Source organism: Podarcis muralis, chromosome 16 (genome assembly GCF_964188315.1).
Source record: "Podarcis muralis chromosome 16, rPodMur119.hap1.1, whole genome shotgun sequence".
NCBI classification, from domain to species: domain Eukaryota; kingdom Metazoa; phylum Chordata; class Lepidosauria; order Squamata; family Lacertidae; genus Podarcis; species Podarcis muralis.
In genome coordinates this window covers 42,203,345-42,229,143 of record NC_135670.1, presented here as the reverse complement: position 1 = coordinate 42,229,143, position 25,799 = coordinate 42,203,345, and the positions used below count along the sequence as shown (strand labels likewise).

General features: G+C 45.1%; 1 protein-coding gene across 14 annotated transcripts in view; it reads left to right on the top strand.

Annotated features, from left to right (window-relative positions):
- MYO18B (myosin XVIIIB) overlaps positions 1-25,799 on the top strand; it is a 362,275-nt gene that overhangs the window by 97,849 nt on the left and 238,627 nt on the right. For 2 of the 14 annotated variants that reach the window (XM_077920007.1, XM_077920006.1), the window contains exon 1: positions 10,198-11,189. The exons of the other annotated variants lie outside the window; for them this stretch is intronic. The gene's annotated coding sequence lies outside the window, so the exon portion shown is untranslated. Of the gene's footprint in view, positions 1-10,197; positions 11,190-25,799 lie in introns of those variants that run through there. 14 annotated transcript variants of the gene reach the window in all.

Genomic DNA, 25,799 nt, shown 5'->3' with positions numbered 1-25,799 from the left:
AGCAGCCAAGCATACTAGGACTCAATTTCTCGACTTTAAGAAAGCCGACTTCATAAAGCTTAGGGAAGTGCTGGGTGAGATCCCATGGACAGTAATACTAAAAGGAAAGGGAGTTCAAGATGGCTGGGAGTTTGTTAAGAGGGAGATAGTAAAAGCACAACTTCAGGCAATACCAATGAGACGGAAACATGGAAGGTGCCTAAAGAAGCCAGGGTGGCTATCTAAAGAACTTTTAACTGAGTTAAGATTAAAAAAGGATGTGTACAAAAAATGGAAAAGGGGGGAAACCACCAAAGAGGAATTCAAACAAATAGCTAGCACGTGTAGACACAAAGTCAGAAAAGCTAAAGCACAAAATGAACTCAGGCTTGCTAGAGAGGTTAAAAGCAACAAAAAAGGCTTTTATGGGTATGTTCGTAGCAAAAGGAAGAACAAAGAAACCGTGGGGTCACTCAGAGGAGAAGATGGTGAAATGCAAACAGGGGACACAGAAAGGGCTGAACTCCTCAATGCCTTCTTTGCCTCAGTCTTCTCCGATAAAGAAAACAATGCCCGACCTGAAGAATTTGGAGCAAATGATTCAGCAGAGGAAACACAGCCCAGAATAACTAAGGAGATAGTACAAGAATACTTGGCTAGTTTAGATGTATTCAAGTCTCCAGGGCCAGATGAACTGCATCCAAGAGTATTAAAAGAACTGGCAGATGTGATTTCAGAACCACTGGCAGTCATCTTTGAGAATTCCTGGAGAACAGGCGAAGTCCCGGCAGACTGGAGGAGGGCAAATGATGTCCCTATTTTCAAAAAGGGGAAAAGAGAGGACCCAAATAATTACCGCCCAGTCAGTCTGACATCAATACCAGGGAAGATTCTGGAGCAGATCATTAAGCAAACAGTCTGTGAGCACCTAGAAAGGAATGCTGTGATCACCAATAGTCAGCATGGATTTCTGAAAAATAAGTCATGTCAGACTAACCTGATCTCGTTTTTTGACAGAATTACAAGCCTGGTAGATGAAGGGAACGCAGTGGATGTAGTCTACCTTGATTTCAGCAAGGCATTTGACAAGGTGCCCCATGATATTCTTGTAAAGAAGCTGGTAAAATGCGGTCTTGACTATGCTACCACTCAGTGGATTTGTAACTGGCTGACTGACCGAACCCAAAGGGTGCTCATCAATGGTTCCTCTTCATCCTGGAGAAGAGTGACTAGTGGGGTGCCACAGGGTTCTGTCTTGGGCCCGGTCTTATTCAACATCTTTATCAACAACTTGGATGATGGACTCAAGGGCATCCTGATCAAATTTGCAGATGACACCAAACTGGGAGGGGTGGCTAACACCCCAGAGGACAGGATCACACTTCAAAACGACCTTGACAGATTAGAGAACTGGGCCAAAACAAACAAGATGAATTTTAACAGGGAGAAATGTAAAGTGTTGCACTTGGGCAAAAAAAATGAGAGGCACAAATACAAGATGGGGGACACCTGGCTTGAGAGCAGTACATGTGAAAAGGATCTAGGAGTCTTGGTTGACCACAAACTTGACATGAGCCAACAGTGTGACGCGGCAGCTAAAAAAGCCAATGCAATTCTGGGCCTCATCAATAGGAGTATAGCATCTAGATCAAGGGAAGTAATAGTGCCACTGTATTCTGCTCTGGTCAGACCTCACCTGGAGTACTGTGTCCAGTTCTGGGCACCACAGTTCAAGAAGGACACTGACAAACTGGAACGTTTCGAGTGCCAGATGTCTTCCTTGATCATCTTTAAAAATTTATTTCGGCTGCAATCTTTCCTTTGCATAGATCACTACTCCTCTCTTTTTTACTCTGTCTGAAGATATAAATTCTTTTTTTTAAAATATTTTTTATTACATTTTCAAATACACAATCAGAAATATAAAATCCATAGAAAAGAAATAAAAGAAATACAGAAAGAAAAAAGAAAAAAACAATTTTCAAAAACATTTTTACATAACCAACCGGACTTCCTCACATCTCCCCCACCATGCATTCTTTACAATAAAAATGTCAGCAAATTATTACCTTTTTTCATATCTTATTTTGTACCTTTCAAATATTATATTTTTAAATTTAAAATCTTACTTATAACTTAATTTCCTGTTTCACAAATCTAATTGCTGAAGCTAAAATTTCCAAATCGTGCAGTTTTTAACATTCATACAGCTTATAGTATTTTTGTAAATAGTCCTTAAATTTTTTCCAGTCCTCTTCCATTGTTTCTTCTCCCAAATCTCGGATTCTGCCAGTCATTTCAGCCAGTTCCATATAGTCCATCAATTGCGTCTGCCATTCTTCCAGCGTGGTTAGATCTTGTATCTTCCAGTATTTTGCGATAAGCATTCTTGCTGCTGTAGTTGCATACATAAAAAAAGTTCTATCCTTCTTTAACACTTTCTGGCCGACAATGCCCAGGAGGAAGGCCTCTGGTTTCTTGGGAAAGGTATACCTAAATACCTTTTTTAACTCATTGTAAATCATTTCCCAGAAGGCCTTCACTTTTGGACAGGTCCACCAGAGGTGAAAAAATGTCCCTTCAGCCTCCTTACATTTCCAACATTTCCAGACAGGTGATATATCTTAGCAAGCTTGACTGGGGTCATGTACCACCTATATATCATTTTCATAATATTTTCCTTCAGGGCATTACATGCCGTGAATTTCATTCCGGTGGTCCATAACCTTTCCCAGTCTTCAAACATAATGTTATACCCAATGTCCTGAGCCCATTTTATCATGGCTGATTTGACTGTCTCGTCTTGAGTATTCCATTTAAGCAGCAAGTTATACATTCTCGAAAGTACCTTAGTCTTTGGTTCAAGCAATTCTGTCTCTAGTTTCGATTTTTCCACCTGGAACCCTACTTTTTTGTCCAATTTAAAAACCTCTTGAATTTGAGCGTAATGTAGCCAATCTCGCACCTTATTCTTTAATTTCTCCAAGCTCTGCAACTTCCAATTGTCTCCAATTTTTTCTATTATTTCCCAATATTTTGGCCAGCCGGCTTCCATATTGAGTTTTTTTCGGGCCTTAGCCTCCATTGGTGACAACCATCTCGGAGTCTTGTTTTCTAATAAGTCTTTGTATTTTGTCCAGACAATAAATATTGCTTTTCTGACAATATGGTTTTTAAACATTTTGTGAGTTTTTACCTTGTCGTACCACAAATATGCATGCCATCCAAAAGCATTATTGAACCCTTCCAGATCTAGGACATCAGTGTTCTCTAAGAGTAACCAATCCTTCATCCAGCAGAAAGCTGCAGCTTCATAATATAACCTTAAGTCCGGCAGGGCAAATCCCCCTCTTTCTTTTGCGTCAGTTAAAATTTTAAATTTTATCCTGGGCTTTTTGCCCTGCCAGACAAACTTAGAAATATCCTTCTGCCACTTTCCAAAACTTTCCACTCTGTCCACAATCTGTAGGGTTTGAAACAAAAACATCTTTGGCAATACATTCATTTTTATAGCAGCAATTCGACCCAACAAGGAGAGTTTCAACCTTGACCAAGTTTCCAAATCTTTTTTGATTTCCGACCAACATTTTTCATAATTATCTTTAAATAAATTCAAATTTTTAGCAGACAAATTAACCCCCAGGTATTTCACTTTTTAAACCACATTTAACTCTGTCTCCTTCTGAAACCCATCTGTTTCTAAAGATGTCAATTCCCCCCCCAGAACCTTGGTTTTTTGCTTATTCAACTTGAATCCCGCCACCCGACCAAACTCATGGATCAGTTCTAAAACTCTTTTTGTACTAGATTCTGGCTCCTGTAATGTTAAAACCAAGTCATCTGCAAAAGCTTTCAGTTTATATTGTTTCACTCCGACCTGAATTCCTTGCACCAACCGGTCCTCCCTAATCATGTTCAAAAGCACCTCCAGGACTGAGATAAATAAAAGAGGGGATAGGGGGCACCCCTGTCGTGTTCCTTTTTCAATTTTAAACTCTTCTGTCACCACATTGTTCACTATCAGTTTAGCTTTTTGCTCTGAATAAATTGCTTCTATTCCATTTTCAAACCCCCGTCCCACTCCCATCCCTTCCAAGTTTCTCTTCATAAACTTCCAAGAAATGTTGTCAAAGGCCTTCTCCGCATCAATAAAAATTAACACTGCTTTCGTATTGATATTAGTTTGTAAAAGTTCCAAAATGTCAATAATATTCCTAGTGTTATCAAACAAATGTCTGCCTGGGAGAAAGCCTGCCTGGTCCTTATGAATTACTTCATTTAATACTTTTTTAAATCTACTTGCCTGAAGATATAAATTCTTGTCCCAGTCTTTTATTTATAAGTTATTTTCTATGTGCCCTTGTCACATGTGTCTCTTGTAGGCAAATCAAGTCCAATTGTTCTTTTTTTAGTGCATGAAATACACTTTTCCTCTTTCTGGGGATGTTTAGACCATTGCAGTTCCAACTTAAAAATTGCAAAGCCATGATGGGGTTATTTACTCTTTCCTCCTACAGCACCTTGTTGTTGTTCCTCCTCTGTCGGTGGTTTCAGTCAGTGCGGTAAGTCAATTTTGTCTAATGTTCCCTTGCATGAAGGGAGTAACTCTTGTCCCGAAAACACCTCCCAAGAACTTGTCTTTATCACTAACTGTCCTTATTCTTCTTTTCTTTCCCTTGTATTTAAAAGACAAGCCTTGAGGGAATTCCCACCTGAATGGCATGTAGTTCCTTTTCAAAAGTATCACCAAGTCCTTATACAGGCCTCTTGCGTCCAGAATGTGTTTCGGGATATCTTTAAAAATCTCAATATGACAAGCTTCAATTTGAAGGGTTCTTTGGTAATGCAGATTCAGTATTTTGTCTCTCTCCTCCTTTGATCTCAGAGTTATTAGACAATCTCTCACTTTATTCTTCTTCTGCTTTGTTCCCAGTCTGAATGCACTCTCTATCTTGAATTCTTCCTTATCCAGCTCCTGCTTCCAAAAATTGGAAAATTCTTTTGTCAAGTATTCCACCAAGTTGTCTCCTTCACTTTCAGGCACTAGTCTAATTCTTAAATTCCTCTCCTTCCTTTGCATTTCCAGCATAGACAGTGCCAAATCATGCTCATCCAATTTCTTCAACACCGGTGGAAACTTTCCCTCAGCGATAGTCGCAATTTCTTTTGCATCCTCGGCTATCTTTCGGGTAGTAGATGATTCCTCCAGTAGTTTTCCAATTGATTCTGCGTTAGAATTCACTTTATTTCCAAGTTCAGTTATACTTTTCGTATTTAAGTCAATTTTCCCAGAGATTTCCTCTATTTTCTTATTTGTTTCAGCAACTTGTACTTTGGTCTCCGCTCCTTGTTTTTTTAACTCATCCAAAGAGTCATTTATTTTTCCAAGTGCTTTCGCAAGTGATTCTTCAGAAAACATAGTTTTCACTTTTGCCTTTGGGACAGCTGCAGAACCAGTAGCTCCGGATGTAGAAGCCCTTCTTTGTTTTGTAATATCAATTTTGTACTGTCTGCCGGATCTCAAAGTCGCTTCCTGTGTGTCTCCTTTCTCTTTATCATCAGTGTCTTACAGTCAAGGTCATTCCCACACTCATGTGCTGTCAGACAAAAGTTCTAGAATTTTTAAAGTCCAGTTGTTGCTGAAGTTATTCACAAGTCCTCTAGAGGGCAAAATCTCTCAAATTCTCTTTGTAAACAAGTTCCTGCATTCAGACCAGTCCCACAATCTTCAAAAACACTTTCAAAATCCCTTTCAAATAACTTTTAAAAGTTCAAAACAATACTGTACTGTGTAGATCTTTACAGTGCAACAAAGTATAATAATTCCAAGTTGAGAGTATCCAAGGTATCCAAAGTCAATAACTCAGTGACTTTTTAACCTTCATGTAACGACAGTTCATAACCGGCTATCTCTTCTCCGGCAGTCCAATCCCAGGTTTAAGAACAGCGGTATATAGTCCAATTTTTCTTTAAAAAGCAGGACAGTACTGTATATTTTCTACTCCCCCTCTCCTGCCTTCGAGGGGGGGGGAGTTCTTTTCCTTTTTGACGGTGGGTTTCTTAACTCCCACCAATCTCCTGTTTAAGATTACAGCTTAGACGTCTGTCAGGGGCTCAGGGGCTGAGCCAAAGGGGAAAGAGGAGTTGGAGAGCGAAGGGGAGGAATCTGAGGGGAGCTTAGGAGGGTATGACAGTGACCCGAGAGATTCCATGAGTCTCTCCAGTGAATCAGAAGATTCTCAGAAAGAGGCGCCCAGGGTCAGGGCAAGGGGGGCCAGCGGTGAGTCCCCAAGCGGCAGCTGGAGATCAGGGCCAGCTTCCCTGCCAGAGCGTAGCGGGGGGGAAGAAACCCACAGATCAGAACCGGCGTCCACTCTAGCAGGGAGAGAGAGAGCCAGAGCTGACCACGCCTCCGTCGGAGAGTGGAGGGGCGGAGCAGAGGTCATTTCCAGCCAGCCCCTCCGAAGGAGGAAGCAGTGACAGGAGCAGTGTAGCCGTTAGGAGGAAAGTGGCTGGCTGGGCGCGCGCGCCAAGTTCAAATGTGCAGGCGCGCGGGTCAGCAGAGAATCCGGATTGGGAGCCAGGTCCCAAAGCCCGCCGGAGACAGGGGGAGGAGTCAGAGGAATCCGCCTCCGAAGAGTCCAGGAGGGGTGGAACCCCAGGGGGCAGGAGGACCCAGAGGAGAAGAGAGCAGAGGAAGAGGTGGAGCAAAGCTAGGGTGTTAAACTGGTGTATGGGAGGGGAAGAGTCAGACGGAGCTTCGACGGTCTAGAGTTACAGACGTAGGGATGCACGCCACGGATGTATAACCAACAATGAACTTCAATAAAGACTTCTGTATATAAAGAGACACTGGCGTTGGTCCTTTGTGAGCTGGGACCTGAGGCACCCCTGACAACGTCTTTTGCTTTGATCCTGCTGCAGAACGGAAAGCAGACTTCCTTTTTAGTGCTAACCGTCTCCGAATCCAATTTCCTCAGTTTTAAAGTCCAATTAATCTTTAAACTTTAATCCTACTCACGGAAAGTTGTTTCTTGTTGATCCAATTTTTCCAGGAAGAAATCAGCACTCTCCGCTAATGGCGACGCGGCTTCACTTCGCAGGCTGGGTAAAAGCGACTCTCAGCACCGTGCCGCACACCCGCTGCTGTTCCGTAGCCTTTAAAAAGGCTCCTTCACAGCGTTGGGGGGGCGCAATGGTGCCCACCGAGTCTCCGGTTCACAGGCTTCGCGCCTGTGACTTTTAAGGGTCCCCGCTCCGCCGTAGCCGCGGGACCCGAACCCGCGAAGCAGATCTCCCTTCGGAGCTCTGGGGGAGATCCGCCATTAAGCGCTGGCGCTGACCGGAAGTCCAGGAGAGTCTGCTCTTTGAGGCTGGCAGTGGGGGAAAGCAACGCTTCCCCCATCGCCAGCCCCAGAGGATGGGGGGCAGCGGGAAGGCGCACCACACCTTCCTGCTACTCTCCAACCTGGCTTTGAGGCTGGCGGTGGGGGAAAGCAGGCTTTTCCCCAAGGAGGGAGAAGGGACTGACGGTTCGAGTCCGTACCTTCTCCCTCCTGTGGGCTTTTGTGGGAGATGGGGGAATTCCCTCACCTCCCGCAAAAGCAGGCAAAAGCCGTGCGCTCTTTAAAGGGGCAGCGCGGCTTCTGCTGGCTTTTCTAGGAGGTGGGGGAATTCCCCCACCTCGTAGAAAAGCCCGTAGGAGCCGCGCAGCCTTTAAAGAGTGCGCCGCTCTTTGGGGCTTTTCCCCAAGGAGGGAGAAGGGACTGACTGGCCGCTTCAGTCTCTTCTCCCTCCTGGTCGAAAAGCCCGCATAGGTGCGTCCTATGGGCCGGTGTGTCCTATAGGGCGAAAAATATGGTACATAAAATTGGCAAAAATGACACAAAAAATAAGAAACCAAAAAGGTACAAAGTTTAACAATGAATGGAATAAATTTTTGACATATATTGAAACAGATGTAAGAAATTTAAAAATCACAGTAGGCTCGATATAGCACCTGCGACGTAAAGAGATTTAAGAAAGTGAAACTGCAGAAAGAAAACTTTTGTAACATAGTCCAAAACTGAGTTGAAGGGAAGTCAATTATTGTCGTGTTATTTAGTTATTGTATGTTTAATTTGTCGGTGTTTTTTGTTATGTAATGTTCTTCTTTTCCTTTTTGTTCTTTCGTTTTATCTTTTTTGTTTTATTAGTGTATTTAAAAAAAGAAGAAGATGGTTTTTTAAGAAGCGGTTTGATAACTGCCTCTTTCAGCGGGTCTGGGAAGGCTCCCTCACAGAGGGAAGCATTCACCACCCCACGAAGCCCATCACCTAGCCCTTCCCGGCTAGCTTTTATAAGCCAGGATGGGCAAAGATCAAGGAGACAGGTGGTTGGTTTCACTCGTCCAAGCAGCCTGTCCACATCCTAGGAGGTAACATCCACAGAGGATTGAGGCCTCTACTGCATCTGCAAGCTATGCCATGAAGCACACATTGCAATCAATTTTTATTGACTGGAAACAGAGCAATTGCTGCCCTGGGATCATTTCCCTCTCCTAAAATGGCGCTGGTGGCGCTCTGTGCCCTCTTCCAACATGGAGGCACTTCCATTGGCTATTTCCCTCTCCTAATATGGTGCCTGCGGCGATTTCTGCCTAAGGTCCCATCCCTCGCCGCCGGGGCTCGAAGCAGGGACCGCCTACCCACCGAGTGCGGAGCCCTGGCACTGGGCTTCCTTCGATGTCCTCCCTGTCCACGGGGACTCTCTTCAAAAACCTCTTTCCCCTTGCCCTGCCCCAGCCCCAACGAGGTCCAAAGGCAGGCACCTGCATTGGCCCTTTAAGGCGCAGGGTCTGCCTTGGGACTCCCTGGAGCTGCCAGGTAGGACTGGCTCCAGGGAACCTTGGCTTCCTTTGAGGGGTTTTTTGGGGGTGGGGTGGGGTGGGATTTTTGCAGTCGTCACCTTCTCTCCTCTCCTCTCCCCACCCTGCCCCCTGCAGCGCAGAGCAATGCTTTTTGTGTTTCACATCTCCCCAGAAGGTAGTACTTTTGTTGTGATATGATCGTATTTCTAGAGCAGATATTCAAAGTACAAATTCTTGAACCTCAGAAGATGAGTAACGTTATTGTGATAGTTGGCTGGAATGTAATGACACATCCCCCTTCCATATGATTTTATGGTTTTTACATAATTTGGGGAAGGTGTTAATCCTTAGGGGCCAATGCACACTGGACATTACTTCACAAATATCAATAGTAAATGTCTTCATCTCATGGTCTCTTTCTGGTAAAGGTAAAGGTAAAGGGACCCCTGACCATTAGGTCCAGTCGTGACCGACTCTGGGGTTGCGGCGCTCATCTCGCTTTATTGGCCAAGGGAGCCGGCGTACAGCTTCCGGGTCATGTGGCCAGCAGGACTAAGCCGCTTCTGGCGAACCAGAGCAGGGCACGGAAATGCCGTTGTAATGGTTCTAGGGGTTGCTCGTGCGTAAGTTGCCACCACTCCTGGCTAGGTTACCTGGTTGAACCCTTTCTGTCTGGACAGCCTCAAGTTTCATGGCTGTCTCAGTCACTGGCAGAATCCATCTGTGGGCGTTTCTTGAACCTTTTCCAGCATAAAAGCTCTTTGACACCAAGTCTCCTCCTACTCTCCCTGCGCGGAAGTCTTCTGCGCAGGGAGGGTGTGGGCAGCAGAGTACCCGTACTCTCTCCACTGGTCTCCGGCGAGGAGTCCTGGAGCCTCCTCTCCGATTCCCCCCATCTGCCCCCCTTCTCCACTGGTGTTACGCTGATTTCCTTCCCCCGCAGATGGGCTGCCTCTCTCCCTACTGGGACCCTCTCCGGCATCCCTCTGGAGCCTTCCCTCCGCCTCTAGCTCCGATGGCAGTTCCCTGACAGCCGTTTACCTTCCTGCAGGAGCGGTACCTATTTATCTACTTGCACTTTGATGTGCTTTTGAACTGCTAGGTGGGCAGGAGCCGGGACCAAGCAACGGAACTCCCGCCGGGCTCCCCAGGCTTGCGGAGAGCTGCCCACCTCTCCCTGGAGTAGCACTCCCTGGGTTTTGGGCTGCAGGCTGCTGTCCGCAAGCCTTGGGCGCACCGACCCTTCTCGCTCTCCAGGCTTCAGCGAAAGCCTGCATTCGCCCCATAGGACACACACACATTTCCCCTTCATTTTTGGAGGGGAAAAAGTGTGTCCTATAGGGTGAAAAATACGGTAATTTGTATGTTATGTTACATAGTTTGTAGGTACATCATGTTTGTTTAATTTAGAGTATACATGGCTGACGAAGCCCGGTTGGGCGAAACAAGGTATTATCCCAGAATCCTTGTTGTGCCATACCTTCAAGTTTTCCATCTGATCTGATATCTACATACAATGCATGTTAGACTCCTCAAAGCAGCGATACGTGGAACATCATAAAATAAGCATACCATATTGTGGTTATTGCCAATATGCCACTTTAGGAACCGAATGGACTTTATCTCCTGACCATTCATTGGACTTTAATTTCTCTTGATATGTTCTGTTTGCATGATGTGTTGGTCTATGGAATTACACTTTGTGAGATATTATATGTTGAATTGTGTTTGAAATAGAAGTTACATAGTAAAAAACAGCCTATTATGTTGTGTGTGTTGTAACCAGGATTGTATTTACGCAACCTAAGGTTTAGTAGTATGTTCCATTAGCTAGGCCATCATAAGTTTGGACAAGGAAACTCTGGAAAGTACAATAAGCTATAGTAGAGGGTCAGTTTGTGGTGCTCTTGTGTATGTTTGCATACGTCTCATTATCTGCATGCTTACTCATGAGTGAACTCCATTCTGTTTAATGAGTCATCCTTGTTTTTGGTGCTTGAGCAAGGGCTCGCTGTGTGCGGGCCTGGAGGATCAAGCTGACCCTTGAGATGTGCTCAGAGGGGAGGAGAGCAAGGGCTTGGCTCAGTCAGCTGGCTGGCTGGCTCTTCCTGGCCCTGTCACTCAGCCATCCCCCAGTCCTGATGCCTGGGCATATTTATAGCCATGACCTGTCCCCTCGACTCAGCTGCTGGCTCTCATCTGCAGTGGGAGGGAAGGGAGGGGCCCCCTTCTTAGCCTCTGCCCTCCTCCTCTCCGCTTTTCCTGTGCTTGGTAGGAACCTGTAGCTGCTCCTAGAGCCTGGGAGGCTCTTTGTGTAGAAATTGCCCCCCTCCTGTTGCTGGCAGTGCTGAAAACAGAGAAGGTAGACAATCTCTGGGCTTGTTTGGTTGGGGAGGAAATTGGGGAGTGGGTTCTTGGGGAGTGATTGGGAAGGGGATTAGTTGGGCAGGGGGCTGCTTTGGGATACAAAATGTCTTTTTTTCAGTGTGCTGCTTGCTGGGTGTGAGGGGCTATTTTTAGCCAGGTATGAAGAAGGCCTGGAGGGGCCATCAAATGGCTGGAGCTGATCCCTTCAGCATATGGCTCTGTGTGCGCACACCATAGGATCATATATGTTGAGCAAGACATGATTTAAGTGGGCAGGAATGTTCATTTATTGATTCTCTGAATTATCCATTCATCAGAAGTGAGCTGCCAGGCACTGATGAAACTAGGAGCATCCTGTTAGGTAGGGATGGAAAATTTGTTTTCTGAATATTGATTGTTTTTGCAAAGGTGGCATTGAGGCCCCTTCTGGAACCAAGACGTTTTCAGAAGTGTGCCAGTGTGGTGTAGTTGCTTAGAGTGCCACCAGGGTTCAAATTGCCATGGAGCTCACTGGGTGACCTTGAAGGTCAGCCACACTGAACTCTCTCAGTCCTAACCTACCTCACAGGGTTGTTGTGGAGATTAAATGAGGAGTTCCTTGGGGGGGGGGAAGAAGGATAGAAATGCAATAAATACATAATCTAGGAACTGACAAAGATGGAGAGAGCAAGATCTAAAGTGTGAAAATGAAAAAGAAAAAATCCTGATGCAAGTTTTAATCTGCTTTTATTGTTAACATTGCTTTAACTTTTTGGAAGTCTTAAATTATTGTTGTTAATATTGTTCTTTTCATTGATATTTTTAAGTTGTCTTTTTTTGGAAACTGTTTTGAGGTTGTTGTTTTACAATCAAGCCATGTTTAAATTTTATGTCACTTATGTGTTGTTTTTACCTGTATGGGCCTATGGCCGTAATAAATATTATCTATCTATCTTATGAAAATAAAATAAAAATAAAAATCCCAGAAGCCCAACTTGGTGGGATGAAGGAATGTTTCCTTTTAAAGAAATCAAATGGGGGGACTGTAATCATCGAATCATAGAATCATAGAGTTGGAATAGACCACAAGGGCCATCGAGTCCAACCCTCTGCCAAGCAGGAAACACCATCAGAGCACTCCTGACATATGGTTGTCAAGCCTCTGCTTAAAGACCTCCAAAGAAGGAGACTCCACCACACTCCTTGGCAGCAAATTCCACTGTCGAACAGGTCTTACTGTCAGGAAGTTCTTCCTAATGTTTAGGTGGAATCTTCTTTCTTGTAGTTTGGATCCATTGCTCCGTGTCCGCTTCTCTGGAGCAGCAGAAAACAACCTTTCTCCCTCCTCTATATGATATCCTTTTATATATTTGAACATGGCTATCATATCACCCCTTAACCTCCTCTTCTCCAGGCTAAACATGCCCAGCTCCCTTAGCCGTTCCTCATAAGGCATCGTTTCCAGGCCTTTGACCATTTTGGTTGCCCTCCTCTGGACACGTTCCAGTTTGTCAGTGTCCTTCTTGAACTGTGGTGCCCAGAACTGGACACAGTACTCCAGGTGAGGTCTGACCAGAGCAGAATACAGTGGCACTATTACTTCCCTTGATCTAGATGCTATACTCCTATTGATGAGCCCAGAATTGCATTGGCTTAACGCCACTCACACAGAGAGCTCTCAGCAGAGGGAAACGCCCATGGATTTGTGTGGAGAAGGCCCTACCAGGAAATCCATGGTGTGAGGAAAACTAAGAATCTGAAAATTTGTAACCATTTTATGGAGAGAGCAAAAAAGGTCCCTTGTGCTTCAAACAGCTGCATAAGTCAGAAACTGAAAGGTGAAGCTATTCCTGGTATGGAGGTGCAATGGTGGGAAAAGCTTCATCTAGGTGCATGCACCTGTGTATATGTATGTGAAAGGCAAGGGGGCAAAGAGGCCATGACCCTGAAGGAGGGAGCCAAGTGGGTAGGGGGGTGGCGGGTGAAGTCATTTCATGGGCATTGTGCTTTGAGTGGCATATTTCATTTTAAGCACAGTATACAGTAATTACTGCATTGCAGGGGGTTGGAATAAATGAGAACATGAGACTCTAAATCTCACAGTTGTGGGTTGGAGCCCCATGTTGGGCAAAAGATTCCTGCATTGCAGGGGGTTGGACTAGATGACCCCTATGATTCCTTCCAACTCTACAACTCTGTGCTTCTACTTTTTCCGTAGTTGTCTCATTGCTCCTATTGAGACAGAAACTGGAGAGAATGTTAACAGCATTACACTGACTTAGAATAATAGAATTGTAGAGTTGGAAGGGACCCCAGGGTCACCTTACTAGGTGCAATGCAGGAATCTCAACTAAAGCATCCATGCCAGGTGGCCATCCAACCTCTGATTAAAAACCCCCAAGGAAGGAGGGTCCACAGCCTCTCCTTCCTTGAGGGAGATCGTTCAGCTGTTGACCAGAAGGTCTTTCTGATGTTTACTCAGAATCTCCTCTCTTGTAACTTGAAGCCATTAGTTTGAGTCCTACCCTATGAGTCTCCTTCAAGAGATCCTACTCTGCTTTCCCTGTTTTTCAGAAAGGACCCACCGTGGTGTAGGGCATGTGGAGATGTGCTTTGCTCAGGGTTAGATAGGAAGCCCTTTAAAGCAGGAGCCAGAAGCCTTTTTTAGCCCAATGGGCACCTTCCAAAGGGCACCCTCCAAAGGGCTGCATGCCAGCAGTGTTGGTGGGGCCCATAGGAAAAAAAGGGTGACTCTACTAGGTAACCACTCAAAAGCCAAAGGTTCCTAAACATAAACACCCTCCCCTATTTATTAATGTGATAAGAGGCAGTGTTGTGTAGTGGTTAGAGTATTGGACCAGGATCCAGGAGACCAGGGTTCAAATTCTCCCCCTTGACCATGAAGCTCACTGAGTGACCTTGGACCAGTCCTTGCTTCTCTCAGCCTAACCTACCTCGCATGGTTGTTATGAGGATAAAATGGGGAGGCGGGGAATGGTACAAGCCACCTAGGAGGGAAAAAGTGGGATATAAATGCAATAAATAAATATTATCCATCCAGGCATGATCAGAGCTCAAGGGGACATTCCGGCCAGCCAGAAGCAGGGGAGGGGATGGGCCTGAGGAAGGGCCAAGCCTGGGGAACAATCCTCCAGGCCTGAGCTTTCCCGTGCCTCTTTTTGAGACAGCTTGGCTACTGGGAAAATGACTTGACCAAAATTTCAGAGAGTCTCTGGTGTTCAGGGTTAAGGCAAATAAATAATGGTCTTCCAAGTGTTGAAAGCATGTTGCCCCTTCATAATCTTTAACAGCTTTAACATCTTTAACAGTATAAGTATTATGGGAGAGGGGCCATAGCTCAGTGCTAGAGCACCTGCTTTGCACACAGAAGCTCTCCAGTTCAATCCCTGACAGCTCCAGATGGGGCTGGGAATGTCCTCTGCTTGAAACCCTGGATTTCTATGGGGTTTAAGGCAGGGATTTTCCCTGGATCCTACCTGGAGCTGGCAGAGATTGAACTGCAGTCCTTCCTTCTGCATGCAAAGCAGATGCTCTGCCACTGAACGACTGCCCCATAGGAAAGAAGGATCTGCAAACCATGTCTTTCTTCACAGATTCCTGGTAAGGAAATCTGCTTTTGATTTGCTCCCTGGCTAGACTTTGATCAAGCTGACTTGTAGGCAGCAATTCTCCATGGTTGTTAGTCACCCATCTGCAAGAAGACAGTCCAGGTTGCTTTCTGGAAAAGGTGCATGAGCTGACTGCAGTTTCTATAGCTAGGAGTCCCTGGAATGATCAGATTTCTCCTGAAAGTCCATCCCTGTGGAATCCAGCCAGCCAGCCAGGGCATGTCCAGGTGGCTCCAATTTCAGGGTCTCAGGCGCTTCTGATCCTTCCTGGCAGATGTGCTGAGCTCTGCAGCCCTGGGTGATTTTTACCCTGGGCCACACAGATTGGATCAACAAAGGGTGCAATGGTGGTAATGGGGGTAGACTGCTTGGGGTAAGTGGAGGCAAAATACGCTGGCTTTTCTGTGGTTGTGTGATGCTATAGCACTGAGTTTGGCAATGTGTGGAGCCACTGGATAGCACATGCTTTTCTTCTCCTTGGACATTTTGCCAAAGACGCAGGTATGACTAACTCAAACGCACATCGGAGCTGCTGTTCTAGGTCTGTCTAGCTCAGCAACATGGCAATCAAGGACAGTGGATTAATATCTTAAAGATAGTAAGCTGTGCTGGTTGGGACTTATAGCAGCTGTAGTCCAAAGCATCTGGCAAACAAAAGGCTGCTGTTGTTGACAATACTGAACTGGATGGGCATAAGACAGCTTCCTGCAAGAGACCTTTGGGGACAGAGGGATGGAGAACAGACAAAACAAGATAAGATATTTACCTCCAAACTCACTTTCCTGAGTCAGGTGACAGGGGCAAAAACTTGGATGTCTTCCTCATTTACTGCAAGGTGGAAATCAAGAGAAGCCTTTCATTTTTTGTGTGTATTTTTGCAGAATTGGATGAAATTTTCCAGCATAGCAGTTTGTTCAGAGGGGGCAGAGCCTGCAAAATTTCAGTCAAAGAGATGCATTTTCTTTTTGTACTAAGTACCATTAAAGTTTGAGTGTTTAAAAGAACGATTTATTGCTCTTCTTTGTGCGCAATTTGCCTGAATGTGACATCCCCCCATCTCCCCCCCCAAAAATGTCTCAACAAATGAAACTGATTTGTAAAAATGTTACATGGAAAAAATACGAGAGACATTACACATACTTCTGTAAAACAAGAAAATCTTTAATAAAAAGAAAGAAAGAAAGAAAAGAAATCTAGTCAAGTTCCCTGGAAAATTTCAGAAGCATAGAGAAAGGAGTTGGGGGAGGGTGCTATGGGGGAGAACCAATTCTCCCCCACTTTATTTTAGTTATTTTGTTTTCTGCTCAGATTGCAGCAAAGCCACAGTCTTCCTGTCATTGTTGTGACTGGAAATTGAAAGAGAGACTGGGTCAAGTTGTTCTGTCTGGCAGCTTGAGGAATCAGTAACAGAATTGCACCCATTTCCTCTGCCTCTCTCCCTTCTATCTGCCTAGTGCTTTACATTCATGGAGACCTTTTTGGGAGGTTTCAATGCTGGCCTGTGTATCCTTGCATGGAAGCAAATACTTTTGGTGGAGCAGTTTTTAATCTCCACTGAGCTGGGCATTCCAAAGGCGTGGTGCCACCACCAGTATGCCCTCTTTCTGATCAATATCCTATTGGCAAAACCTATTGGTGTTTCGCAACTTTCTGACTAGTTGCAGGACCTTAGCCAGACCTAGCAAAGTAAACACAGAATCCACGGAAGCAATTGGCAACTTGGCTGCAGACAGGATAGACGAAGCAGGAACCAGGAACTTGTAGTTAGGTGTTTATTATATACAGTGGACTATATACAGGAACGGGACGCGGGTGGCGCTGTGGGTAAAACCTCAGTGCCTAGGACTTGCTGATTGTAAGGTCGGCGGTTCGAATCCCCGCGATGGGGTGAGCTCCCGTCGTTCGGTCCCAGCTCCTGCCAACATAGCAGTTCGAAAGCACCCCTAAGTGCAAGTAGATAAATAGGGACCACTTTATAGCGGGAAGGTAAACGGCGTTTTCGTGTGCGGCGCTGGTGCTGGCTCGCCAGATGCAGCTTTGTCACGCTGGCCACATGACCCTTAAGTGTCTTCGGACAGCGCCGGCTCCCGGCCTCTTGAGCGAGATGAGCGCGCAACTCTAGAGTCGGTCACGACTGGCCCTGACGGGCAGGGGTACCTTTACCTTTATATACAGGAACAAAATACGGATCATTAGCTTGCTCTCTCATACACGACTCACAACTCCCAACCTCCAACTCCTACACTGATACACAGAACACTGAACTATTCCAGTTAGTAGGCCATTAATTATCACTCCCTTGAGAGAGCTTGACCAATTATGGAGCTGTCTCCATGCCTCTGTATCACCAGGCAGACTTATTCCTTCAGATTGCCTTCTGGCTGTCTGCCAAACCTTAATTGACTCTGTGTGAGTAGCTGCACGTATTCAGATTCCCAACATATCCATTGTACCACAATTGGTAGAGGCACCGGGATCAGAGATCAGCTTTGGGCTTACCCGAGGCAGGCGCAGCCCAACCCGTTTTACCACCTGAGACGAAATGGGAATGTTCTCCCCTGCCTCCCAACCATGCGTTTTGGTAGGCTGGTTTTGAAGACCTGAATCTACACCAGCCAGAAGCAATCAATCAATTGACGGACTAAACCAACTGACTGACTGATGAAGCTTCCAAATGACAGACGGGAAAGGGTAATGCAGACCCTCCCCCATGCCCTTTCTGCACTAAAAGTGGTAGGTGGGGAATCAGTGGGAGACAGCCCTTTCTTTCTTTCTTTCTTTCTTTCTTTCTTATATCACCCATGGATCTCAGGGCAGTTTACAACATAAAATTACAATACAGAAAATACATTATAAAAATAAAAGCAGAGGCAACCCAATAACCCTCCCCCCTTCTATAACAGCACTGACAGCTTCAGGGGTTTCAAGCAGGAAACCTAGGCTGCTTCTGTCCAGAATAGATCTAGATCTTTGGACAATCCCAGAGATGATCCCTGCAGCAGGTGCTTTTTCAATCGGCCAGAGATGGGGCATTTTGGGTGATGGCATTGCATCTTCAGAATGACCATTCCAGGGATTCCTGCTCTACTAATCAGTGGCAGGGGTCAGCAAACTTTTTCAGCAGGGGGCCGGTCCACTGTCCCTCAGACCTTGTGGGGGGCCGGACTATATTTTGGAAAAAAATAATAATGAATGAATTCCTATGCCCCACAAATAACCAGAGATGCATTTAAATAAAAGGATACATTCTACTCATGTAAAAACATGCTGATTCCCAGACCGTCTGTGGGCCAGATTTAGAAGACAATTGGGCCAAATCTGGTTCCTGGGCCTTAGTTTTCCTACCCATGGTGTAGAGCAGCCTTTTCCAAACTGCTGTTCTCCAGATACTGTTCGACTCCAACTCCCATGAGTCCCCACGAACCTGGCCAGTGATCAGGGATATTGGGAGTTGGAGACCAACAATTTATGGAAGACATCAGGTTGGGGAAGGCAGTTGCAGACTATGCTAAAATGAATGGAGCCAATGATCTTACTAATGCAGCTTCTTTTCTCCCTAAGATGGCAACAATTGAAAGTGGCAAGACAGAGGGTCTTCAAAGAATGGTTTACAACATCTCCATTCAATAGCTGAGCTACAGGATCTTTTTATCTAGCAGTATTTTTTTAAATTCTTACAATTCATAGAGGATATGGCTATCATTGGCTATTAGCCAAGATGGCTCTGCCCTGCCTCTATGTTCAGAGGCAGTAAATGCTTCTGAATGTCAGTTGCTGGAAGCCACAGGAAGGAAGAGGGATCTTGTGCTCAGGTCCTGTTTGTGAGTTTCCTATTGGGGGATCTGGTTGTCCACTGTTGGCCATTGGCCTGATCCAGCAGGTTCCAGTGATGATGGTGATGATGATCATGATGAGGATGAGCATGTTATTATTTCTACCCCCAGTTCTGAATGGGTTGCTCTAGCCACTCTGGAAGGCTTCAAGCATATATAAAAACATTTGTTGTTGTTTAGTCATTTAGTCGTGTCCGACTCTTCATGACCCCATGGACCAGAGAACGCCAGGCACTCCTGTCTCCCACTGCCTCCTGCAGTTTGGTCAAACTCATGTTTGTAGCTTCGAGAACACTATCCAACCATCTCGTCCTCTGTCGTCCCCTTCTCCTTGTGTCCTCAATCTTTCCCAACTTCAGGGTCTTTTCCAAGGAGTCTTCTCTTCTCATGAGGTGGCCAAAGAACTGGAGCCTCAGCTTCAGGATCTGTCCTTCCATTGAGCACTCAGGGCTGATTTCCTTAAGAATGGATAGGTTTGATCTTCTTGCAGTCCATGGCACCCACCCTGTGGAACGCCCTTCTTTCAGATATCAAGGAGATAATTAATTATACAACCTTTAGAAGACATCTGAAGGCAGTCCTGTATACAAAAACATAACTAAACATTAAACATTAAAAACTTCCCTATAGAGGACTGCCTTCAGATGTCTTCTAAAGATTGTATAAGGCTTATCTCCTTGATATCTGATAGAAGGGCGTTCCACAGGGTGGGTGCCACTACTGAGAAGGTCCTCTGCCTTCTTAGATCATAAAGTGCATGCAGATATGAACCCGTACGCCATGGGTTCACCTTTGGACTTGCAGCAAGTAGAATGGGAACTAGCACCTTGGGACAGGCTCTTCAGCAGAGAGGGCAGCTTGTTTTCTTCGCTCACACCTTGCTGCTCTCTTTGGACACTTTTAGGCTGCTACTGACAGGTGGGTTGAATTGGATATAGCACAAACTGATCCTTATGAGCCAGATGTACTTTCTAATTAGGAAGAAGTGTTTTAGACATTTATCCAACTTTTACAAGAGCTTTCAAAGGTGTGTTTAACCTCTTTTTGTTTATGTGCAAAACCTTCCTTTAATACCCTTTCAGCTCTAGAAGATGCCTGTGAAAAGAATACCAACTTTTAAAGCCCCTCCTTTCCCGCTAAATACAAATGCCTCTGAACCTCTGAACACCTCTGAATGATTTGAATTGCCTCTTAAAATTCTGCATCTTCTCCCTTACACCCCTTTTAACACAGGAAGTGGTGGTGAGCTGCATACTTTGACTATGCACTGTGTGAAGAAGCAATTCCTGCATTTGCAGGGGTTTGGGTTAGATGACCCTTGGGGTCCGTTCCAACTCTCCCATTCTATAATTCTGTGAGCATGAACACTAGAACTGTGTGAGCTATATTTGTCATAATATCACATAACATCACAATTTTGATGGCATTTAATTATCCTTTCGTTGTGGTTCTGAAGTGTGCAGGATGTTTGGAACTGACTTAAGTATTTTGCAAGACACTTGCTGATTCGGGATGCATGTGGCATTTGTGTGATAGAGAATGAGAGAGAGGCAGAGAATGGTGACCGTTTTGATTCCATTCTTCCTGGGCCCCCTTCCCATGAACCTTGATAAAATCAGGCCTGCTTCAGGATGGACTTTGCCCGGATAAGTCTATAAGGACATATAGAAAATATCTGGGCGGTTCTCAGCTCTAGCTGTCTAGAAGGCAACCAGAGCATGACTTTTTTAAATGAGGCAGCGCAGGGTTGATGCCTTGGCATTCTGTGGAGGGAGGCCCAGTACCTGTACAAATCAAAGGATCCGCGTGAACAGCCTTTAGCTTCATGCAGGAATGGTTCATTGTGTTTCTTGGCCTGTGGGCTTCTCTTGCTCGGTGATTCTGTGACCTCAAGAGCTGGCGCTGATGTTCCTCTTACCCCCAAACTGCTGCTATGCACACAGGTGAGGGACTTGCCTGCAATCAGCATTGCTTGAGGGCTTCTGATTAGAGAGAGAGGCAAATATGCCAATTTTGGTTCCTCAGTTTGGTGTAGTGGTTAAGAGCGGTAGTCTCCACATGCAGCTGCTGGGTGACCTTGGGCCAGTCACACTTCTCTGGAGTCTCTCAGCCCCACTCACCTCACAGAGTGTTTGTTGTGGGGGAGGAAGGGAAAGGAGAATGTTAGCCACTTTGAGACTCCTGAAGGGGAGTGAAAGGCGGGATATCAAATCCAAACTCCTCCTCCTCTTCTTCTTCTGTTTTTCATTTTTCTAGGCATAAGTTCAGTTCTCCACATTTTCATATTTTTTTTAATATCATATTTATTGAAATTTCCTAAAAATCCAAAAAAAAAGAAAAAAAGAAAAAAGCAAACATTTACATTTAAGCCTTACTTTCAATAACATATTTTCTGGACTTCCCCACACCTCCCCTTCTTGTATTCCATTTCCATTTGTTTAATTCAACAAGTTCTTGTCTCAAATTTCTGACCTTATTTATATTTAGCCCGTTATTCAATTTAGTTCATTTTATAAAGCCACTTTTCCTTTATAATCCACAGTCTTTAAGCATTAGAATCTTTTTCTAAGGTTGACCCAATTCCCTTCCACGACTTCCCCTTTTTTATACTCATAACAAGACAAAATAAAGAAAAAAGACCATCCCCCCTTTCCCGGTTTCGATCCCCAATGTCCATCAGTCTGCCTACTATCAGCCTGGAGACCTCACATCTGAGGCCCTTAATTCTCTCTCAGTTCCTCTTTGCCGGTTTTTTTGGTAGTCCTTTATATCAAGCACCAAATCTCGGAGAAGCTCTGTCTCGAAAATGTCCATTTTTCTTCCATCCAGACCTCTATATTTAAAAGTAGAACTCAAGCCTTGTTTCTTAATTCTTTTAAGTCTGAATGTCCCAGATGTTCCAACTTCCATCTTGCTCAACTTTGTAATCCATAGGTCTTCAGATCTCCACACCAGGAGATCTCTCCAATCCTCATTGTCCAAATCAAACCAAATTTTCATAATCCAATTCTTGTTTTCCTTTATGTCCTTCCTAACAGGCCTTTGGCCTTCCTTGATCTTCTGCGGCGATATGGCTTCTCCTTCCTTCCCTTCCAGATCCTCATGTGTCTCTTGTTCCCTTTCATCACATTTCTCAGGTTTCTTTTCATACTCAGCTGCAAAAACTTCTAGTTCCACTACAGGGGCTTTTGGTTCAGAAACAACAACTTGAGTTAAGTCCTTTCCATTTTCAATAGATATGTTTATTGTCTCCTTCAGTGTAGAGACCTCTGTAGTCAAAATAATGCTTTGTTGTTGAAGCTTTCCCAGGAGATAAAAAGTCCTGTTCAACTCCGTGAGTACTTTTCCACTTACAGCCATTCTTGCAGTGTCCCAAACTCCCTCTAGAGGGATTATAGTTACTTAGTATCTTTCCAGTTCTAACCCAAAAGTCAGACTAACTTGTTATTCCTTGTTTTCAACGATTATATCCAAATTGTATCAGATCTAACCAGCAAAGGCACCAGAAACAATGTTCTCTTTTTATTCCCCAACTTTGACAGCTACTTTGACAGCTGTCAAAATCTTTTGTATCTCTTCAACAGGATCACTCCCGGTTCCCGGGGGGGTTGCACTTCAGCTCTCAAAATCGACTCTTATCCTCCAGCAAATTTACTTGTACTTTCCAGTCGTGAAATTAATAACTTTATCCAATAAAGAAAAGGCTGTTCTCTCAACCTTAGTTATCTAGTCCTTGCTTTAAGTTGTTTACAAGGCAGGGAGACGGACTTCCTTTTTGTGTCTTCCCCGATCGTGCCAGATTCAAAATAGAAAAATTTTCTTTTAAGTCCAATTTCCGTATTACTCACGGGTTGTTGCTTTTAATCCAAATGTTCAAAGGAAGAAGACAGCGCTCTCCGTCCATGGCATGCGGCTTCACTCGGCAGGGGAAGCAGAGGACTCTCAGCACTGCGCCACTCCCTGTCCCCCGTTTCGTAGCCTTTAAAAAGGCTCCTTCGCGGGTCGGGGGGGCGCAAATGGTGCCCACCGAGTCACCACGTCCACAGGCTTCTGCGCCTGTGGTTTTTAAGGGTCCCCGCGTCGCCGGCGTGGCAGGACCCGACCCCTGCTGAGCAGATTCCCTCCGGAGCTCGGAGGGAATCCGCCATTAGACGATGGCGCTAACCCGGAAGCCCCCAGTTCTCCACATTTTCACAGCATTTTTAAAAAGTCAATGAAAATTCATCAATTCACATTTCAGATTCTTCTACCTTTTGCTAATGGCCTGTATGCAATTTTGCCCAAGGTACCCCCCCCCTTTTTTTTTTGCAGAACAATTTCCCCTAATATTATGAATTTTTGGATGCTGTTTTTAGGAATATATGTATATTTATGCACACTTCACTCCTATCTATGCATTTTTGTGCATGTGCCTTGGCTGAATAACATTGCAAAATTCAGAGAAGTATGGATTTTTAAGAATGGGTTTCAGTTTCTGTGTATTTTGGAGAAGTGCACATTTGGTAAGTTCACCCAGAGGCAGAGCTAGCTGCTCTGGCACCTGGAGCGGTGCACCCATGGGCGGGGTGATCCACCCACGGGGGTTCCGGTGCCCATGGTGATCCCGGGGGTGTGTGGCACGGCGAGCACAGAGGCGGTGGCGCACGTGGCAAGTGTCCCCAAGGGGCAGTGCCACTGGTGGTGAGTGTCCTGAGCAAGTGTCCCAGGGGGGTGCCACCCGCAGCGATGTCACCTCCCTCAGGTATGACACCCGGGGTGGAGCGCACCCCCCACACCCACCTTCCTCTGCCACTGAGTTCACCTTTAATGTGAACTGAATTGAATACCTCTCCCACTCCTAGTTCTGATTGTGTGCTTGTGTTCTACTTTACAGAGGATAACCCTCTATTTGAAGGAGTCTTCTGTCTGGAGTGCTGCCTGGTCCAAGCCCAGTGTGCTTTGTTTGTTTGTTTGTTAAATTTATATCCCACCTTTTCTTCCAAGGTACATGCTACTTCCCAAAGGCAGATCTAGGGGAGTGCAACTAGTTCAGTCATACTGGGTGTGGAGCTTCTAGGGTGCTACAGCAAGCGCCAAGGTCCACCACTGTTTTCTCACCCCTCATTTAATTCCCTGTGAGGTAGGTTAGGCTGGCAGGCAGTGACTAGTCCATGATCAGCCAGTGAGCTTCATAGCAGAGTGTGGATTTGAACCCTGTTCTCTCCCAGCTCCTAGTTTGACACACTAAACATTGCATCACATTGCCTCTCTCTTTTTTTAAAAAAAAATTAATTGCTTTTCCAATACAAATTTATAAAACCATACCAATTTTTTTTATCACAAATATATTTTTTTAGACTTCCCTCAGTTCTCCTGCGAATCTTACGTTTTGATTCTTTCTTTACGCATTTCCTAATTTAATATTGCCTTTTATCAAACCTTTCCCCTCCCTATTCCCTTTTTTACAATACTCCAGATATTTTCACAGAGCTTCTTGCAAACCCACAAGCGTTATTTGCTCATCGCATATACTTTTCAAATAATCTGTAAATTTACTCCAGTCCTCAGTGAACCTGTGATCCCGTAGATTTCGGATCTTTCCTGTTAATTTATCAAGTTCTGCATAGTCCATGAACTTCATTCTCCATTCTTCCATCGTCAGTAATTCTTCTTGTTTCCATTTTTGGGCCAGTAATATTCTTGCCGCTGTTATTGCATATTGAAAAAGTTTACAATCCTTTCTATTTATTTCATTTCCTACCATTCCTAACAAAAATGCCTCTGGTTTCTTAACAAATGTATATTTCAACATCTTTTTCAATTCATTATATATCATTTCCCAGAAACCCTTCACCTTCTTACATTCCCACCACATATGGTAAAAAGTTCCTTCTTTTTCTTTACATTTCCAACACTTATTACACATTTTATACATTTTTGCTAACTTTACAGGGGTGATATACCACCTATATATCATTTTCATAACTGTCAGGGGTTCAGGAGCAGAGGCACAGGGGAGAGAGGAAACGGAGAGCGAAGGGGAAGAATCTGAGGGCAGCGTAGGGGAGTATGAAAGTGGCCCGAGAGATTCCATGAGTCTCTCCAGCGAATCAGAAGATTCCCAGAGGGGGGCGTCGATGGCCAGGGCAAGGGGGGGTCCCAGGGGGGACACACCAGAAGCAAGGGGCCAGCGGGGACTCCCAAAGCAGCAGCGGGAGAGCAGGACCAGATCCTCCACCAGAGCGTAGTGAGGGGGAAGAGTCACATGTATCAGGGCCAGCTTCTCCTCCAGCAGGGAGAGAGGATGAGTCAGGGGTGGCCACGCCTCCATCGCAGAGTGAGGGAACGGAGGGAGAGCCAGGTGCAGCTAGCCTCCCCGAAGGGGGAAGCAGTGACAGGAGCAGTGTAACGGTCAGGAGGAAGGTGGCCAGCTGGGCGCGCGTGCCAAGTTCGAATGTACAGGCGCGCGGCACAGCAGGAAACCCGGATTGGGAACCAGGTCCTAAAGCCCGCCGGAGGGAGGGGGAGGACTCAGGAGACTCAGCGTCAGAAGAGTCTAGGAGAGGCGAGACCCCAGCGGACAGGCGGGCCCAGAGGAGAAGAGAGCAGAGGAAGAGGTGGAGCAAGGCTAGAGTCTTAAACTGGTGTCTGGGGGGAGGAGATTCAGACGGAGCTTCGGCGGTCTAGAGTTTGAGACGTAGAGCTGCGCGCCGCGGCTGTGAAAGCGAAACTGAGCTTCAGTAAAGACTGTTTTATATAACAACGAACTGGCGTTGGTCCTTTGTGAGCTGGGACCTAGGGCAGCTCTGACAATAACATTTTCCTTTATCGCAGTACAGGCCATAAATTTTAACCTTTCATTCCACAATTTTATCCATTCATTTAGCTGTATATTGTATCCAAAATCTCTGGCCCAATGTATCATAACCGATTTAACTTCTTCACCTTTAGTATACCATTATAGCAGCAGTTTATACATCTTTGATAAAATTTTGTAATCTTTATTTAGCATTTCTGTTTGAAATTTCGATTCTTTTTCAGCCAGTCAGTTCTTTCTTTAACTCTTTTTACCACCAGTTGCTGCCAGAAAAGTTTTTTGACAAAATAAAAATGGAGAAGAAAAACTTACAATCCTGTTGCGCAGTTACTTTTAAAACCAAAACTAAAAAACTCCTAGCGATCCTT